A 16,625-nucleotide genomic window follows, 5' to 3' on the forward strand; every position below is an offset into this window, starting at 1 on the left:
ATAGGGGATCATGGGGCCCGTGTCCTTGCCCACACTCAAAGCACACCCAAAAAAGCCTATAAAAGGTACCAGGGGCATTTCATGGGGCCCCCAACTGACCCCAGGCCCTCAGGCAGTGCCCGAGTGCTCGAATGGTCAGTCCACCCCTGATGGTGGTGTGTGTGTGTGGGAGGGGTGTGCTTATGTGCGCTCCAAACTCAGAAAAACATGCGTGCTCCAAATCCAGAAAAACACACAGTGACATACGGGTACGTTGCTGGTCCTGTAGCTGCCGAGCTCCCGCCCATTGGCAGTTCATTGCGGGCGGGCGGGTGGTCTTTAAGTGGTTAAGGTAAAACTGGTCATATTATAAAAAATATACAAGTAGAGACTACATTCAGCTGAAGTAAATCTTGATTTTATGTGTAAAAGTTAAAGTGAATCTAAATGTAATTCTAAAAAAAAAACTGCAGTCAGGCAGCGCTTTATGTGGGTTAGTTACAAAAAACGACATGGTGCAAAATCTGGTGTAGCTCTGCATAGAAACCAATCAGCTTTCAGGTTTTATTGTCAAAGCTGAATTTATCAAGCTGAAGTTAGAGGCTGACTGGTTGCCATGCAGAGCTGCACCAGATTCTGAGTGCTCCAGTTTTAGTAAATCTCCCCCTATGTCTCTTCTGCTTTAATACACACGTGTTTAGTGCCACGTTACCTATGCAACACAGTGAACCATTCAATATATGCTAACAACTATATTTAAATGCATAACATAAATCCCACATTAATATATTTAAAAATCTACACAAGCTTACATAACTGATTAATAATACCAAATACAATATATATGGTGGTCCTGTGCTTAATAAAACAGTCCTTACAAACACAGAACCACCCAAGCTATGATCCATAGTAAGACTGAAGCGACTCTGTTAGACTGAGTGGCAAAACATTTGAAGATATGGCAACCCTCGGTGGATAATTTTCTTTGGATTTTGACATCTCTCTTTTAGAGCTCTGAAGCGTGCTAGCATTAACATCGTTCCTACTTTTATTGGGTGTCCTGCAGAAGACCTTCTCCCACCCCCTTACCGTTCCTCTTTCCTTCTTCCCTTCCTCATAGCTATAATGATTTATTTTGCCTCAATCACTTGATTGCACCTCTTTGGCTCAGTATTGGCCTAAATGTTGATCTGTAAGCTCTCTGAATATACTGTTACCACATATCTTGGCTTGAAGCCCTCAATTTGGATATATTTGTCTGAACACTACTGCATTGTTGCATGAATTTTGTACTCTAAGTGCATTTATTGTGGGTGCATTCCTCGCATTATATTACATCACTTGAACGATACCATATCTATTGAGATGCCTAAAGCTGAATAAAAAAAGAACAAGCAAAAAACACAATAAAAACAGTGCATGCCAGGGGTACTCACTATTCCCTTTCATCTTTTTTCTTTACTCTTGAGCCATTTTTGTGTCACATTAGATCCAACTATGACATTAAGGGTATATGTCTGCCCGCCATAGAGCCCAGGGTTTCTTTTTCCACTGATGATGTGTTCTTTATCACCCAGCCCATCATTTCCTTGCCTAACTCTTGACTGAGATTAGGAAATACAGCGTTCTGTCTGACTTTAAAATCAATTTCCAAAAATCAGAGGCCCTTAATATTAATATTCTTCAACAACCCCTCAGTGATTTGAAATCCCTTTTCAATGTGCTTAACACGACGTCAAATGTTTCGGTATCTACAGTATGTTACTTGTTCAGTCAAAGAAATATATACTGTTCATTTCTCACCTTACCAAAATTATTTGGTAAATGTGCTATGGGTTCCTTTCTTTGATTTGGGAGGAACAGTAACCTCTGGATGAATATTCTTCCTAGACTGCTTTATCTTCTCCAAACCCTTCCAATTATGACTGAAGGTATTACAGGCTCAAAGTGAGTTTAGCAACTTCCCCTGGGCTCAAAAATCCCACAGAATGAATCATATTTATATGGTTCAACCCAGACATAGAGGGGGTCTCAGGTTCCCTGACCCCCTCAAATATCATGGAGCAGTACACATGGCCAGAATTTTGGACTGGTGTGAACATGGCTCTGGATTCAGCTTTAACAGTTGATGACTGATGTTCCCCTTAGATACCTGCCCTAGCATAAGAAAGAGCTCCCACACTTTTTTTTTTCAACCATCCATGGATTGGCTCCACCTTCAAACTATTCCAATTTGATAGATGACATGCTGTGAATGACCAAAACCCTTTCCCTCATAACTCCAATGGCGAATCCCATATTTCACCTGGAAAGCATAGAAAAAGCTTTTCAGTCTGTCTGCAAGAGCTTGAAATTTCTGAAAAACTTCCAAATCTATAGACAATATAGGTAACTCTCAGAAATTCAGGCTTTGACCAACCCTCCATTGTTTTTGACATTTGCTTGACTAGCCACTGGGACGACAGTATCTTCTACTTTCTCTGACTGAGTTCAAGGTTTCAAGTGATGACCCTTCTCTTATTCAACATTGTCTTCCTAAAATGTACCTTCTACTATCCCATCCTGTCCCACCTATTTGTTCCGCCATACCTTTCCAAGTGGATAAGATACCAAGGAATGGGTACTGAGGCTTGCCCATAAAGAATTCATTTCTAGCAAGATCCAGGAAACAAGATTCCAGATTCTGCCACATTGGTATCCTTACGACCCTCCATAAAATGTTTCCATAGTGATTACCCCTTTGCTGGAGGTATCAACCACATAAAGGTTCCACGTAGCATATTTCTGGTCTGGCTCAGTAGTTAAAAGTTTGTGGAACAAATTGAAGGAAATTTACTTTAAACTGATAGTCACTTAGGGGTGACAGCTTAGAGACAGCTTTCCTCCCCCTGTCTCACATTATCATTAAAACATTACAAACAATTACTCTTGATACATCTATTGAATGCAAAGAAAGCCTGCATTCCTATTTACTGGAAACAGACTACTACCTCACCGATTAGTGTATGGTTAAGTAAAGTAAGTGAAATAAAAATTGTGGAGGATGTTTTTAATATATTCAAACCACAAAGGGGAACAATTCTGAAAATATGTATTTAGAGGATAGGCTTCACATGTGACTACTGAAATTTGTGAGGCCCTGACCTTGACTGATGACCTTTGTCATTGAAATGTGTGTGTGTCTCTCTCTCTCTCTCTTGCTTTCTGCCTCTCTCAGATTACTCTTGACCTTTATCTACCGTGGTTTGAAAATATTGATTTTGCACTAACTGTTGATTTTTCACTAACTTTCCTCAGACCATTTTCACCACTGAACTTGATCCTTGGACGTTGATCCTCATTCTCGAAATTTGTTTATATCTTCTTCAGCTTGTTTTGGGGCTTATTTTTTTAAAAAGAACGCCTTGGAAAAATAGCAATGATTAAATTCAAGTCAAGCAGCAAAATATTTAGATTGAACCTAAATTGGAGTGATTCTATTACAGGACTCCAGCAATTCAATTTTTAATAAAGAAATATTTAGTATCCATATTCCTTTTACATTTAGGTTGGTACCCCATTAGTGGAAAGATGCAAATGTGCCCATGTTCAGGGGTCTTCAGGTTCATCTATGAAAAATCCTGTCCTATTTTAACTTTGATGAACTACACACCACAATGTTTATGAATGCAAAGCAAATTAGTTATTTTCTATTTAAAATCATTATAATATAATTGGACAATGAGTTTCTTTCTAATTCCTAATTTTAATGGGTTACTTGCTTTAGTGGTAGTACCAGTAATTGTTATGTTGTAAAATAAAAATATATACCTTGGCAGCATTAAAACTGTACTACCCGCAGACACAAAATACCAGTTAATCCAATAATGTGTTCAATAAAAAAATGTATGGCCACCTTCACTTTGGTGCATTAAGGTAATCAAGGTTATTTATAACTCCATTGTACTGTTATGGTTATGAGCAACACACCCATTGTGATATACTACATTAAAACAGTGCATGTCTGATATTTAGGGTGTTAGACTGCATTGCCATTCCAAGAAAAATGAATGTGCTGTCTTAACAAAGCTCACCTTAATGCATGCTAAGACATAGTGTCAAGGGGCCTAAAGTAGCTTTCTCATGTATTATTATTAAATACCTGAAACAGTCTTTATTTTAGGTTTCTGTAAGCTCCTGCACAGAACATTGGGAAATGTCAGGTCAGCTCTGCTGCCAGTATTCCTTCACTCTCCAATCAATATGCTGGGGGCATGTAGGTCACCAAGCTGTATTACTTAACTGCAGTGGAGAAAAAGTGAGGTCATTGATCTGGTAATTCTGTCTTATGGGGTGCTTGCACCAAAGTCCATATCAGTCAACATTTGTTGTGGCAGGAGATATCTATTCCAGATTGTGTCATGACAGTAAATGGAAGAAGCATCAGCCAATTCTATCTGCTAGCACAAGGCCAGATTAGCAATGTCCTGTTTACATGCACTCACTCTAGCAACCATCACTTCCAGGACTTCTTGTTCTTTAAGCTGAAGATAGTTCTTAATTCCATTGGCCGTATGTTTGGAGTCACTCTCATTCTGCAGAATACATTTGGGGCCTTCCTAATGAAATGGCACAATAGATAAGTATCTGTATTTCTCAGCATTGAGGACACCATTGATTCTGACCAAATCTCCAACTCCATTTGCAGAAATGAAGCTCCTGAATTGCAAGGAACCTACACCATGCTTCACTGTTGCCTGCAGACACTCATTATTGTACTGCTCTCCAGCCCTTCAATAAACAATTTGCCTCCTGCTACATCCAAATATTTAAAATTTTGGCTCATCAGTCCAGAGCACTTATTGCCATTTTTCTGCACCCCAGATCCTATGTTTTCATGCATAGTTAAATTGCTTAGCCTTCTTTCCACGTCTGATGTATGGCTTTTTTTGGCCACAAGTCTTCCATAATGACCACTTCATGCCAGACTTCTCTGGACAGTAGATGGGTGTACCTAGGTCCTGTTGGTTTCCACCAGTTCTGTGCTGATAGCAATGCTGGACATCTTCCAATGTTGAAGGGAAGTAAGCTTGATGTATCTTTCATTTGCTGCATTAAGTTTCCCTGGCCGACCACTGTGTCTATGGTCCTCAACATTACCTATTTCTTTTTGCTTCTTTAAAAGAGCTTGAGCAGCACATCTTGAAACCCCAGTCTGCTTTGAAATCTTTTCCTGGGAGAGACCTTGCTGATGCAGTACAACTACCTTGTGTGCTCATTTTTGCCATGGTGCATGACCTGTCTTCCACAACCTTACCTTAGTAGCAGAGTTTGGCTGTTCCTCACTCAGTTTTAATCCTCCTATACAGATGTTTCTGTCTCAGTTAATGACTGTGTTTATACCTACATATGAAATTGTTGACCATTAGCACCTACTTGATATGAATGTTTAATCATACACCTAACTCTAATGCTACAAAATCCCTGACTTTGTACAAGTGTACAAGTGCAATAATCGATGCTGGATTGAAGTCAAAGGGTAATCACCCCAAATATTGATTTGATTTAGATTTTTCTTCTGTTCGCTCACTTTGCATTTTGTAAATTGATTAAAATAAACAAAATATATATCTTCAAAAGCATTCTTATTTTACAGCATTTCTTCACAACTGCCTACAACTTTTGCAGAGTACTGTATATTCAAAAAAGTTTTAAAAACTATGTTCCTGAAGCTGAGTACACACTGGCTGAAAATCAGGGGAGATTGCCGCACCAACTTTGCTTGTGTCAATATGGTGACCTGCCAGCTTTTTTCCATTCAGCCCCTGAGTTGAAAAAATTGAAGAAATTGCAGTGTGTACTGCATCTAACCCTATGTTCACACTTATGTGGATTTCAGTGTGTTTTCCAGTTTGCAGAAATGCACTACAGTTCATTTAACATGGTTTCCTATGGACTTAGTTCAAATCTGTGTGTTTTGAGCCGGTGAGTTTTTTTGGAAAGGGTCAGGGACTTTTTTTTCCAGCTGCAGATTGCATTTTCATGTAATAGACTTCAATGGACCTGCACCAAAAACGTTGCTTTTTTATGCATTTTGCGGAGGCTTTTTTGCTAATACGAGAATATGAAAGTTCTGTTCATGTAGTGCGACTTTGATGCAACTTTACACTCTCTGGCACTCAAGTCGCATCAAAGTTGCATCAAGGTAGTGCTGGAACCTTTATGTGTCCAAAGTCGCATGTTGGGGTTGGTATTAACCTCCCTAGCGGTATGATTATTTCAGATTTTTGGTGCTGAAAGCGGTACATTTGTTTGCATGGAAATATGTAGTTTTTTTATTGTAGGCTGTAATTTTTAGGAATAACTCACTGAAATCTGTCCGAACAAGAGTCTATTAAACATCCCGGATATGATAAAATTTGAAAAACACGAAATCATAAATTATAATTTAATAAATAATCATAAAAAATAATAACATAATAATAATAATACATTTAATTCAATAATATAATCAAACCGAAAACACTGAAATTTGAAATAGAGCGTCAAGTTCGCACATTGCTGAGCAAAGTCGCAAAATCGTTTTCAGTGTCTGATGACGAATTTCCCCACAAATCATTATCACTCAATTCTGCAAGTGGTTCTGATTTACTATCGCTGTTCTCTAGCTGATCTAAACCCGCTTTTGACCTAAAGGGACACTTTTTGGACGCCATGCACTTTTCTCAGTTTCCAGGCAGAAAGAACAGACAAAATGCAGGCAGAGCGCAGGACAAAGCACTAGGGACAATATGTATGTGAAATGGGTTGAAACAGCAATGTTTTACTATGTAAAATTTGTTTGGAAAAAAATGAAAGTTTTTAAAATTTTCAAATTTCCAACTGCCAGCGGCGGCGCCCGTACGTCCTGACGTCACAGGGACCGGAACACAGAAGCCGGATGCCGGCATCACCCGGAGGAGATGGTCGGGGACGCTGCAGGGGACACATCACGGGAGCGAAGGACAAGGTAAGCTCTGCAGGGAATCCCTATGCAGCGCCGCATGGTAAGCCCGAGTGTAGCTCGGGGTTACCGCTTTTGGTACTGACATTTTACCCCGAGCTACACCCGGGAATACCGCTAGGGAGGTTAAGGGCTAGGGTTAGGGTTAAATGTTAGGGTTTGGATTAGGGGCAAGGGTTAAAAGTTAGGGTTAGGGTTAAGGGTAGCCCTTAACCCTAACCCTTAAATTTTATCCTAAACCTAACCCTTAACTCTAACCCTAGCATATGACTTTGGACACATAAGGGTTCCTGAACTACTTTTACGTGACTTTGATGCTACTTGAGTGCCAGAGAGTGTAAAGTTGCACTACATGAAGGAAACTGTCATACTTTCCTATTAGCCCAAAAAAGTGGAAAATGTGACAAGAACGCATATTCAATAATGCAAAACACACCAAAAAAGTGCCCCAAGCTGCATAGATGTGAATCTAGCTTTTAGTCTGATGGCTGTAATTGATCTTAGCTGTGATAAGGCTTAAAGGTGACTGATGATTAGCTCCTTGCACAGATGGAAAGGGCTGCAAGGCCGACACAGTGATAATAATGGGGGATTTTAACTACCCTGACATTAATTGGAGTATTGGCACTGAAGAAACAGCTAAAGGGCAAAAATGTATGAACCTATGATAAGACAATTTTATGGTGCAGTTCATACAGGCCCCAACTAGGAATGATGTTCTGCTGTATCTGGTAATTCTTAAAAAAGACTATATGTGAACACACTGCAAAATATATTCCCATAGGTAATAAGTATAAAAGGCTAAAAATAAAAACCTATTTGGCTCACGTCCAAAGTTAAAAACCTCTAAATAATAAGAAAAGAGCTTTTAAAAAATATAAAAATGAAGGAACACTATCATCATTTAAATGTTACAAAGAATATCTCAGAATATGTAAAAAGAAAATTCAAAACGAGTTACAGATAGCAAAGAAAGTAAAACAAACCCCAAAAAATACTTCAAATATATTAATAGTAAAAAGGTCAGGTCTGAGCATGTAGGCTCTTTACAAAATAATCTAGATGGGGTGACAAAGGACAAATTTAATAAATACCTTCTTCAGCTCAAAGGTGCATGGCGTGCTCATGTCCCTAATGGGGATGATATTGACACAGCCCATGTGATCTACAATGGCTCAAAATTGATATGGTTCAAAAATATTTAGACTGAATAAAGGTGAATAAAGCACCTGGACCAGATAGCATACATGGATTGTCATATACCCACTGGTCCAAAATAAGTTGAGTTCTGTCATTTCAAAGCCATTGTTTCTAATTTTTAGGGAATCTTTTATGACTGGCATAGCACCACTGGATTGGCGTAAGGCTAATGTGGCGTCTTTACCAAGTAATTATAGACCTGTTAGTTTAACTTCTACATTAGGGAAGATACTGGAGAGTTTAATAAAAGACCACATAGATGAGTTCTTGCTGGAAAAAAATATTTTAAGTAACAGACAGCATGGATTCATGAAAGTTGTCAAACAAATCTGATTTATTTTTATGAGGAGGTGAGCAAAACCTTAGACAAAGGAGTGGCGGTGGATGTGGTATACTTAGATTATGCAAAAGCGTTTGACACAGTTCCCCACACATGGCTAATGTGTAAGGCAAAGTCTACGGGCTTGGAAAAATCTGTATGTAAATGGATAGAAAACTGGCTGAAAGATTACATTCAGAGAGTAGTGGTTAATGATTCATACTCTGAATGGTCTGGGGTTGTCAGTGGTGTACCCCAAGGTACTTTTTAATATAGTTATAAACAATATAGGTTCTGGGATTAAAAATAACGTTTCAGTCTTTGCAGATGACACCAAGCTGTGCAGTGGAATAACGTCCTTACAGGATGTCTCCAACTTACAAGCCGACCTCAATGCTCTGTGTAATTGGGCAACTATGTGGCAAATGAGGTTTAATGTTGATAAATGTAAGGTTCTGCACTTGAGAGCTAAGAATATGCATACATCATACATACTAGGGGGGTACAAATGGGGGAATCAATGGTGGAGAAGGATCTGAGAGTTCTGGTAGATCACAAGCTTAATAATGGCATGCAATGCCAAGCTGCAGTTTCCAACGTGAAAAAAATCCTCTCTTGTATTAAAATAGCCATGGACTGCAGAGAGAGAGATATCATATTACCCCGGTACAAATCATTAATAAGACCTCATCTGGAATATGCAGTTCAGTTTTGGGCACCAATTCACAAAAAGAACATTGGGGAACTGGAGAAAGTACAGAGAAGGGCAACCAAACTGATAAGAGGCATGGAGGAGCTCAGCTATAAGGAAAGATTAGAGGAACTGAATTTATTATCTCTTGAGAAGAGGAGATTGGGGGGGGGGGATATTATCAACATGTTTAAATACACCGCTGGTCCATACAGTAAATTCAGTGTAGAGCTATTCACTTTATGGTCATCACAGAGGACAAGGGGGCACTCTTTACACCTGGAGAAAAAGAGATTTAATTTCCAGATATGGAAAGGTTTCTTCACAGAAAGAGAGGTAAAAATGTGGAATAGACTCAATCAAGAGTTGGTTCTGGCCAGCTCAGTATATTTTTTTAAAAAATCTAAAAAAAAGATGTTTTTAAAAAGGCCTAGATTCTTTCCTAAATGTACACAATAGATCTGGACACTAATATTGATAGGTGAGGTTGAACCGAAGAATATCCAATTTTGTCCCCGCTGGAGCAAATTGGATCAAGCTTTATTGGGGTTTTTTGCCTTCCTCTGGACCAACTGTGGGTATAGGATTGTGTATAAAGGATTGAATCTTTTTTTTGCCTTTTAAAGGTTGAACTAGATGGACTTGTGTCTTTTTTCCAACAAGGCTAACTATGTAACTATCATTATAATATATATTAAAGCCGAACTCCTGAAAACTGGTAACTACAGTACACAGATGGAATAAATATATTGAAGCTGTTCTGCCTGCCTGTGTATTTTTATCTGTCCAGTCTTTGGATTTACACATATCTCTCCCATAGCACAGCCTTCTCTGGCACAGCAGGGAATGTTTTATTTTCTTTACTGCTGTTAAATAATATTCACAGGTCTTGTCCCTCCACTAGCCTGTGACTAAGCAGGGAATGGAGAAACAGCACATTGATGAGCTCATCTCTCTTTCACTCTGCTCTCTCCTCCTATTAGCATGCTCCTTCTTAGCACGTGATCAATGCAGCATATCTTTTGACCCTTGTGCCGCTTCTCTTTCTCCCAGTCTGAGCTTTGCTGTACAGGAACTGCAAGAGGCTGACCCCAGATCAAATTCAAATACTTACACTACTTGCATTAAAAAAAAATACTTTTAGTAATGTATAAATGAATACAAAGCTGCATTAATTTGTGTCTTTTATACATGCCCGGAGTCCAGTTTTAAAAGATCATATGCATACATTTCAATAAAATTGTGTTTTTAGTTCATGAAAACTCTCACACGGCACACAGAATGTTATGGCACTGTACTTTCTTTAACCAACATCATTACGTCCAAAACTTTTCCTATTATGTGTCAAAGCCTTCATATATTTTATATATCATCTAACTTTATTTTTTGTAGTTCTTCAGGTTACAAGTATTAAAATGAAGCAAATGTTTCATATTGGTTTTGGTCTGTGAATTTCTGAATCATCTAGAGAATATGAGCTTGCTGATGAAAAGTACTATTTTGTGTTATGAACCAGAAAATAATAGTCTATCAGGCTATAGAAAGTGTTCCAGAGCATCCATCTTTAATCTTCTTCTATAAGTGTTCGAGACACTGTAATTTCCAATAACAATAAAGGAATAAATAGCTCATTAACCCCTTTAAAACTTTCAGCGGGATGACAGAAGCTAAATGAACTGATGGTAGTATAGTCATTGTTCAGGAAAACATTAGAAGTAAGAAGACCAGGGAGAGCCATTACTCTATCTTTGGCTACCTCTGCTAACTTTAGCTTTTCATTTTCTTTTACTTATTAATGGCTCTATATTTACTCTGGCTGCCTCCAGTGGGTAGCTTAAGATCATAATGGTAATAGTGCGAAGGACACACATTTGATGGCCACATACTTAAAGGGAAACTGTAGTTCTAAATAATACTTGAGCTCTGCAAGAGGCATATGTTGTTTAGGAGTAGTATGAATGTAAATAGGTACCCGAATGCAGAAGATGCTGCTGGTCACATGGCTGTACAGCATCAGGCAAGTAACATATGAGCAGCATTAGTGAAAGGCCTGCATGACTGGGTTTGCTGATGCAGGGCTGTGGGAGAGAAAGGGTTAAGTGGGGTGGTGTTTAAATATTGACAGCCTTACCTTATTGGAGGATCATGGGGTGTGGTGGGGAGGGGTCAAACCAGGCTGGAGAGGGGTTTTGTGGGAGGTGGTCTTCCTTGTATCATCATTTCCAGCACGGGCAGCGTTGGAGGGGCTTCTCCCACCCACCCTCCCCTTTTTTCTGGTTTTTGTTGGGCAGTTACTGCTGCTCTGTTTTTTTTTCTTGGGTTGCGTTGGTTTTGGGGTCGGCATAGGTGGCAGTTTAGGATGCTGACATTGGGCGCTTTGCTTTGGGGTTTTTTGAGTATTGTCATAGCAGGGGGCAGAGGTATCAAGGTTTTTGAAGGCGGGGATGGTAAACAGTTTAAAATAAACAGGGTTGGTATGGGTGTACCTTCAATACTAAGCGCAGCAGGAATGGGTTCTTGGATTGGTGGGGCTGTATCGAATGGTGATTTAGGAAGGCGTTGTGTGGCTGGGGGCCTTAATTTGTAAGATGGTGTCAGATACACCCGGGTATTAGTTTTCAGTGCCTTCAAAAATCTATCATTTGCGGTAATTTTTGTTATGGTTTTACATATGATAAAAATGTATGTATGTATTTGTTATTGATGTTATTTAAATAAACTGGCTGCTATGGCCATTTAATTTCCAAAGTTAAGTGTTTTATTATTATGTTAACGGTAGGTGTGGGGGGTGGTTTTTAGAAGTGGTGGTTAATGTCATAGCAGCTGAGCTATTGACAATACCCCAGTCATGGGCCAGAACAGTGTTTGCATTTATATCTGTTATCTACAAGTTTCATAAGCAGGCAGATCAGTTAGGGACTTCATTTTAATGAAAATCTATAAATGGGCAAAGCAAAAAAAATCCAGTATATCTCTGCACATTTAGGTGTTCATATATGCAAATCTCTCAAATTTTTGAGTCCGGAATATTGCTGCAGGGACAGACAATTACCTGTTGATCCTGCCAGAAATGTAGTGAGCTGCTAACTACCAGTTAGGAGCTGACAAAGCTGTCTCTGCCACACTGAAATCTTAGGCATAACTTGCATATGTAAAAGGTGACCAATGCGTTTCAAGAGAATCTTCATCATGGGCAGGAGTATAAAACTAAATTGCTGGGGGGGGGGGGGAGGATCAGTACTTATCAGCCAAGCAGGGTTAAAAAAAAGTCCCAGTTTTTGGACCCAGAAGACGTCTGGTAGATGCATGGGCCAGCCAGTGCTCACAAGTACCCAGGGAATCTGAATATGCACATAGTGACACAAGATTTGAGTGTGTTCACATGTGGTCCAGGGCCCAGACCAGCCGAATCAGTTCTGCAGGGAGTTGAGGAAGATGTGTTCGAAATGCATTGGACACCTTTTACATAGTTTCAAGTTATGCAAGCATTTGAATCAAGTGTGGAACATGGAAAACGTCTATATACAGTAAAGTATGTGTGATATTGAGGTTCTGTCAGTAATTATTCTATGTTACTATATTTTTTTCATTGTATTTTTTTTTAATTTAAATATTTATTGATTTTTTTCAGATAAACAAGTTATACAAACATACTCATTAAGACCTTAGCATATTATCAAAACATTTATCATTTCATCCCTCCCCCCCTCCCCCTACCTATATACCACCCATCCAATCCCTGACACCTTCTGCTCTGCATTTTCCTGTTTATTTCTGGAGATCGTAATCCCTATAAAGGAAGAACAAAATATGTTTCCATATTATTCTATGTTAATCCCCCATAACCTCTAAGGCTAGCCTTGACTTTTTGAATTCCTCCCATTTGTTCCATCTTGTATGGTGGCTCTCCATCTTATCTTCATTCAAATGATAAAGTTCCTCCAATTTATATATTTGATCCACCCTATCCACCCAGGCCTTTATTTTCGTCACCTCCTGTCTCCTCCAATACTTGGGTATCAGTCCCTTTGCTGCATTCAAATAGTACAATAAACCAGATCCTTTGTATTTTTTAACTGAAAGCTTAGTACTATGAAAAAGGCAAATCTCTGGGTCTACTAGAATATCAACCTCTGTAATTTTCTGAATCAAGCTTACTGTTTTCCCCCAATACTCTTGTATTTTAGAACACTCTCACCATATATGATACATTGTGCCTCTACCTCCACATCCACGCCAACACAAAGGTGAATTATCTCCACTCAATCTGTGTGTCACACTCGGTGTGATATACCATCTTGCCAAACACGTATAATTCATTTCTACCTCCTGTATATTTATATTTCTGTGGATTTTTCTATACATTTTCCTCTGTTTTTCCACATCTATTATTACTCCTATTTCACGTTCCAATTTTTCTATATATGGAGGACTTATATCTGCATTTATTTCAGTGAGAATCTTATATATTTTAGAGGTTCCGTGTTTCCCATCTCCCCATGTACCTAATAAGTGCTCAAAACGATTCCAATTCTCTCTTATTCTTAAAGGCTTTGGAAGCATTCCTATAAAGTGAAAATAACGCCACTCATCCATTCTCGTAAAAACGTCTCCTATTTTACCAATTCCTTAAGTGATCTTGTTTCCTCCCCCACCATTATATCCCTTAATTGTGCATCTTCCTTTTTAATCCACTTCCCTGTGATACCTTCTTTACCTGGGGGGAAAAACTCTGTGGCATTAACAATCAATTAAATTCCCATCCCATCTGTTTGTGTAAAACATCCCAAACTCTTAAAACATTAAATGTGAACAAACTTGTACTTTCTGCTAATCCTCTGTATTGTGGAGGTAACTATACAATTCAACTTAATTTAGTATTACTTAGAATATTTTCTATTTTAACCCAGCTTTTCCCTTCTGCATTATATGTCCAGTCAAAAAGTCTCACCATTATTACCGAGTTATAATATCTTTTTAAATCTGGGACTCCCAATCCTTCTTTCTCTTTATTTCTACATAAAATTTCCTGGCTTATTCTTTTTTTTTTATTCCTCCAACTAAATCTTTTTAACATTTTTTTTATTGATCTAAAGTATACTTCTGGTAGTTTAATTGGTATCATTTGAAATTTATATAATATTTTTGGAACAATCACCATTTTTATCAAATATATATGACCTATCCATGATAGGGTTCCCCCTCCTAATTTCCTTAGTTCATCCCTGATCTCATTTAACAATGGGATATAATTCAATTTATACAAGTTCTTGGAGGATACAGTTAATTTTATTTAGATATTTCAATTCTTTTTCTCTCCAAACAAAGGGAAATTCCTCCTATTTTTCTCTCTATTTGGAAGATATATGTTTAAAATTTCTGTTTTTGTTGGGTTAATTTTTAAATTTAACATCTCCCCATATTATGTCAGTGATTTCATTAAATTCGGCAATGTTATCCTTGGGTTTTCCACATAGAACAGCATGTCATCTGCATAAGCTGCCACCTTATGCTCCGTATCTCCTATCCAAATTCCTTTTATATCTATATTATTCCTTATTGTAGCCAAAAGAGATTCCAATGATAAAACATATAGCAATGGAGAAAAAGGGCATCCCTGTCTAGTTCCGTTCTGCATTCCAAAATACTTTGACAATTCCCTATTAAACATAATTGCTGCAGAGGGTTGACTATATAATTTCCTTATCCACTCTCTCATTCTAGGTCCCATCCCCAATACTTCCAATGTATCCATCATATATCCCTAATCTACTCTATCAAATGCCTTTTCAGCATCGATAGAGAGTACCACCGCAGGGATTTTCTCTTTCCTACATTTTTGTATGAGAAACGGAGATCTCAGTCCATTATCTCCCTTTATTTTTCCCTTTTTAAAAAAGGACTTACATGAAAGACATTTAAGGGATTTAAGTGACTTTTAACATGGTATGGTTTTTGGTGCCAGATGGGCTGGCCTGAATACTTCAAAAACTGCTGATCTATTGGGATTTTCACATACAACAATCTCTAGGGTTTACAGAGGATGGTCCGAAAAAGAGAAAATATCCAGTGAGTGGCAATTGTGTGGACGAAAATGCCTTGTTGATATCAGAGGTAAGAGGAGAATGGGCAGACTGGTTCAGCTGTGACATTCAGATGGTAGGGTCAGAACTTGGCGTTAACAACATGAAAGCATAGATCCATCCTGCCTTGAATCAACGGTGGTGGTGTAATGGTGTGGGGGATATTTTCTTGGCATTAGCAAGGTGTACCTATTAAAGTGGCCAGTGAGTATGTATGTATATGTGTATGTGTTGTTGGTGAAATACAGTATGTGCCTATAAAATCCCATGTATCCATTCAAACACCTTTTTGTGATAGAATTTTAAGGGATGTCGGCACAGAGTCACAATTTTAAGTCACCCCTGATCTAGTTTGATATGAAATCTTAAGAAGTATTGCCAGCCTTGCCTGAGCTCTTTCTTGCTGGTACAGATAACCTCTCCCTCTCCTCATCTCCATAATATAAGTGGGTGGTGTTCTATAGTCCATCAAGGGAAAGCTTAGTGTTGGTCAACAAACAGTATGACTATTAGGTACAAATTGAAAATTTAGACTCCAAAACAGCAACTTATCGCTGTGAATAATCAACAATAAACAAAAAAATTGTGTAGACCATAAAACATATGGGTATATGGACAGAAAATATGTTTTTTCTAAACTTGAATAAAAAGGAATTTCAGATATGGATATTTTATTCATAGTTACATTGATTTAGCTTGGTCTAGTGTTACTTTATACTGTATATACCATACCTGGCTGATGGCCCTGGAAGCTGAAAAATCACTGAAGTAGATACTGCTACTCTGTTAAGCTCTAGTTGTTTATGGACCCTCATGCTAAGCAACTGGCCTGCTGCTTTCTGAACACAGGGTTTGGCCGTTCAGATAAGGCTTTGCATTATCTCAATGATTGCAAATTATTCTCTGATTGGATGAGGTGAAAAACATGATGTCAGCACTCTGCCCCTCCACCTCATCCAATAAGAAAATTACTAGGAATGAGTAAAACAGAGGGTTTCAGCAAATATTACATTTCAATTAGGCCCAGAGTAAGAAACGATTAGCATGGATGTAGGGCCGACATGACTGGGTTAAAAGGGGATTGGCAAAAGAGGGTTTTTTTCTGTAGGTTAAAGTAAATAGGAATCAAGGGGCACTTACTGGATAGGTGGGTCAGGCAGGAACAGGTGGGGCTTTAGGGAACAGTCAATAGGAGGGTCCCAGAAAGCCTTCAGTAGGAAGAGAGCTGGCAGCAGGAAAACTTCCCATCCTTTCTCCCTTCTTCTATTGGGGACACTTACGGGTTTGTTGTGGATATGCCATGACAACTAGTTGGGTACAAGGTCCTTGAAGGTGTTCATTTTACACAACTGTACATTGGTAGAGACCCAT

This window comes from Staurois parvus, unplaced genomic scaffold, assembly GCF_062004578.1.
Source record: "Staurois parvus isolate SC_StPar_1 unplaced genomic scaffold, SC_StPar_1.0 ptg000581l, whole genome shotgun sequence".
NCBI classification, from domain to species: Eukaryota; Metazoa; Chordata; class Amphibia; order Anura; family Ranidae; genus Staurois; species Staurois parvus.